The sequence below is a fragment of the Magnolia sinica genome, chromosome 14, assembly GCF_029962835.1.
Source record: "Magnolia sinica isolate HGM2019 chromosome 14, MsV1, whole genome shotgun sequence".
NCBI classification, from domain to species: Eukaryota; Viridiplantae; Streptophyta; class Magnoliopsida; order Magnoliales; family Magnoliaceae; genus Magnolia; species Magnolia sinica.
The window spans coordinates 77,097,482-77,102,400 of NC_080586.1; positions in this window are offsets into that span (position 1 = coordinate 77,097,482).

Here is a 4,919-nt window from a genome sequence, read left to right on the forward strand (position 1 = left end):
TTCAGTTTCCATACATATGTGAGCAAACAAGGTTAACAAATTAGGTGGGTCAGCCAGTGGATTAAACCGCACGAGCTCGGGCAAGTATGTGGCGGAACGACATCGGGTACAAGCGACCCATGTAGCCTGACTACTGCCACCCACACATACTCGTCCAAACCCATGGGTTTAGCCTGAAGGTGGTCCTAACAACGGAACCACCTTCGCTCTCCTCATGTTCCTAACCAACCCAAGGGTAGGAATAGTGACTTATAGCATGCCAACTACCAGTGCCGCATCAAGCATATTCAACACCGTGATCTCATGTTACTCAACATACAATTCAAATTTTCCTACAAGCAAATCATTAATATTATAAATAAAGTGTATGTGTGTGGTATGGGTTATTGAGGAAGTTAACACTTCCTCCATGTTGAGAAATCATATACACAAGAGTAATGAAATCATACGAAATATGAAGCAACAACGTATAAAAATCAACACGGCATGAGCATATGATTATCTATACATCGAATCATGTGAGAAACATAAACGACATCATGAGAGAGAGTCAAACATATAAATCCATACCATTTCAACCAACATACAATTTCTAGGATTTCCTAGGCTTTCAAAAATAACATCCAAGCAATCAAAATCATTAATCTCGTATTAAAATTGGTGCTAGGTCACTAAGAGTAATAGTCCGCACCTTAAGAGAAGATTTCCATTCTTTGAGATCTTAGGGTTTGGAGATTTGGGTAAAACCACCATTTCCTAAATCAAAATCAAGAAGACAACATTAATGCCTATAAATCTACACTAAGTTACTCTATTGAAGGGAAATATACCATTCTTACCTCCGCTTCTTGGTATGGGTGGATTTGGTGGAGGTTTCCTTGGAGAATGGGTAGAGAGTTTGTAAGGTTGAGCTTCCTTGGGCCCCACCTCTTACCACATACTCTTTTCCTTTCTTCTTCCTCTCTCTTTCTCCTCCTTTCTCCTCTTTCTCTTCTCCCTTTTCTCTCTTCTCTCCTTCCTTCTCTAGGGCAAATTCGTATGGGGAGAGGGGTGCCCCAAATGAGGCCCTTTTATAATGCCAGATTTGGTGCAAATGGCCCCAAGTGCTAGGTTTTTACTATACTAGACCTATGAGAGGGTCTTTCTAAGCTCTAGGGCCCACTATGGGGTGTACAAGTCAATATACACCGTAGGATAGCTAGCCCTAATGATGATCTACGTATGGATATGATCGGCCCGCCATTTGGATGCGTTGATCGACAGATATGATAAGAAGTCTGTTCAACGGTCACCGATAGTCGATCAGGGCCGCGGCTATACAGATATGAGAAAGGAAATATCCTTACTTCATAGGTAAAGTTTGGTCGCAAACCGACTGTCCGAAATCCTCAACTTTGCATAAGAGTGGACGACTCAATTCACTTAAGTTTCAACTCCTTCCTTTAGGGTATTTGCACTTCTCAAACACTCGTCCTTCAGCTCAAGTTGACCGGTTCTGGACCGTACCCAGGTCCGATTCCCGCGATGGACGTCAAGCCCAATGAGACGGACATTATTCTATAATTTTGGAACTAGTGGTCCACCAACGAGCGGTCTAGAGCTTGTTTGGATAACCGGGGCAGTTCTGGTGGCCCTCTGATCATGAAACTTATAGGATAGGTGCTTCATGGCCCAATGAAGGGCCATGCAAAATTTGAGAATGATCAGATATGAGTTTTGGTCGCACGGGTCTGATTCGCGATCAACGGACACCGTGCCACAATCGGGACCCAGATTTTTGTGGGCGGGTGTAGAAAAATATATTAGACCCTCGTCATAAATTATAAAGAAATTCGACGGCTGAAATGTCTTACATTTCAGTTTTTATTTACACGTGCCAGATTCCAATTTTGGCATTGATGGGGCGCATCTGGCAAGTGTCAGATTCCACTTCTGGGTGTCCACTGGGTCCGTGGTTCGCGATGGTCCCCAAGCCCAGTGAGATCTATGCTCCCTTGAATTTTTATAATTTTCTGACCTTCCCATGTCGCGGTATAGCCCGCACGGACTGTCGTTAAGTGTAAACGACCATCTGGCTTTGAGGCCCGCACCAAGTTCTATCAAGGCTCGTCTGGTCTATTCAATTGAGTTAATCTTGGTTTAATTTATTTGTGATACCTCATTATGAGTGTCTTAAATGAATGGTCCTGTGACAAATGCTACGTGGACACCTAGGACACTGTTCTGGTTGGGCGGGACGTTATACTACACCTGATGTTCAAGTGATCGGGCAAATTCATTGGCTTCCTACAGCTGATTAATCGGACTGGTGCGATTCTTTACTGGTACCACCCCTGTATACATTGACATTGAGCGCTAATGGTTATTAAGTAATATTTAGGTTAATTAAATAAAAATTTTTAAAAAATGAAAATAAAAATTAATGGATTTTTGAAAATCCAAAACAGTGAAAATCGAGAATGTTACAGCTAGATATGTATTTTCAGGTAAGCTGGGCTTGGACCCAAGACCTCAATGTTGACATGCATCCTACAACTACTGGGCTAAGGGCATGAATAGTTAAACCCATTGGTAGATTGTTTCTGTACTGTTAATTTTGAGAGATTTACTGCCTTTGGACAACTCTAATCGTTGAATTGCTGAATAGAGCCTTTTGTGATCCATTACAACCAACGGCTCAAGTGCTACGTGGTGGTCTGGACGTGTGCTAGCATTCATGATGAGCTTATTATGGTCATATAGTCGTGGGCCTCATTTACCTTACTAGATGGAACTAGCTAAGCGTTTTTCTTGATTTTTATGTTACTTAGAAGGTATTTAATAAAATACCCGTAAAACCATTGCTTCTGTTTTACAATAGTGGGATTTTGAAGGTGTAGTCTAGGTGTTCATAAAAATGTTGCATTGGCGAACTCGGATCTATATTGACTGTAACTGGCCGAGGTGCTGACCAAACCAAGCGGAGCTGGCCAGCTAGGTTGAGGATTGAGCCAAGCCGAGATCGAGCTGAGGTCAGCTGGTGGCCGAGCCGAGCCGAGCTGGACTCAGTTCGACGCCAGGTACACCCGTAAATTTGACAGTTTGAAATACAAAGTTCAGTGGTCCAAAATCATCGGGCATGATCAGCGGTTAAAATACGATGGCTTCTGTTATACGCACTGTGGGGCCCACCTAATCGGCTCTGTCCAGTTTCCCATCAATGCATGCCATGTGAATCACCGCTGTTCCAAAATGATGGGGAATCATCACGGTACGCTATCCTTGCTCCCCACTTAATGAATGGAGAATTATATGATACTCAGTCAGACTGGGACACTTCATACACACGCACTAATAAATTATACACGTGGCATACACTAACTAAGTCAAACCGTCTAAACCGTGGCAGCCACTGTCTTTAAGTTACAGGACCAAAATCAGACTGGATGAAGAATGCTAACTCCCGATTCGAGACACTTGCTGGATTAAATAGGACCCTTGGATCATTTTCAATCTGAACCGTCTAATAAATGTGATCAATCCGATTTTGCTAGACCCTCAATTTAACTATTTTTTTCGGCGGTCATGATGCATCTAAACTGGAGATCAGTTTGGATATTTTAATTTGATTTGGTTATATGATGCGTGCGCAATTTCCAAGTGCCTGTGTATCATCCATCACACTTTTTCAGAGTATCAAAGTTTTTGTCCCTTCAGATTGGCATTTCCACTTTGTCAATCTTGTCTTCTGGTGGGCCCCACTTGGATGGTCCCCCCGTACCGAAAGTTTCACTAATCCTGAGATTTTTGAGGAAGGAATGATCAAAATATCTAACCGTCCAATCAGTGGACTTTGATTCATTCGAGAACACTTTTTCTTAACCGTTCTTTTTGTGATCTACGGATTGGATGGTACGATCAACATGATTTTTGGAGGAAGATCATCAACGGTGGGGCCTTCACCCACGAGTCGTGGGAGAGGCTCATCATTTCCGAAGGTATTATACAATGGGACGTGGATTGCCTACTGACGCTGTCAGTAGCCAATAGGTACTGGACGTTGCTCTGTGGGGCCCACCATGATGTATGTGTCTTATCAGCGCCGTCCATCCATTTTTACGGATAATATTAGGGCATGATACCAAAAAAGAAGTAGATTCAGATCTCAAGTGGGCCACACCAAAGGAAAATGTGGTAATTGAACGCCCACCATTAAAAATTTCTTGGGGGCCACAAAAGTTTTGGATGAAGATAATATTAGTGTTTTCCTTTCATCCAGGCCTTTGTGACCTAATCAACTGGTTGGATGGAAAATAAATATTACTATGGGCCCTACAAAGTTTTTAATGGTGGCGGTTCAATTATCACAGTTTTCTCCTGGTGTGGTCCACCTGAGATTTGGATTTGTTTCATTTTTTAGATGATGGCTTAAATGAACTGGAAAATAGATGGATGGCATTGATAAAACACATACATCATGGTGGGGCCCACAGAGCACTATCTGTTAAAACTCCTATCTTTACATCCATTCGTTTTATATGCTGGGGCCCACCAAGGTTGACATTCATTGTACCCAGCGCGTACGACAGCAAAACGTTGTGGGCTCACTGCAATGTATGTGTAAAATCCACTCCGTCCAATAGGTGTTCCCCTCAATTTTAGGTCATTGGACCAAAATTCAACCTGAACCACAAATCATGTGGGCCACACCGCATGAAATCGATGTTTTAGATGTGATTTATACTGCTCTCAGTGTATCGAGTTAATATTTTGGTTGTACGGTTGTTATAAAACATATAGGCTCATTTACGGTCTGGATTTCATAATATAACATTGTGGCCCCACAAACCTTAGGTGTTGTACGCGCTGCATAGACGTGCTGTAGACGATTATGGTCCGAAATAGCGAAACTCCCGTGAGTTGCTGCCTTGTTGGCCTAT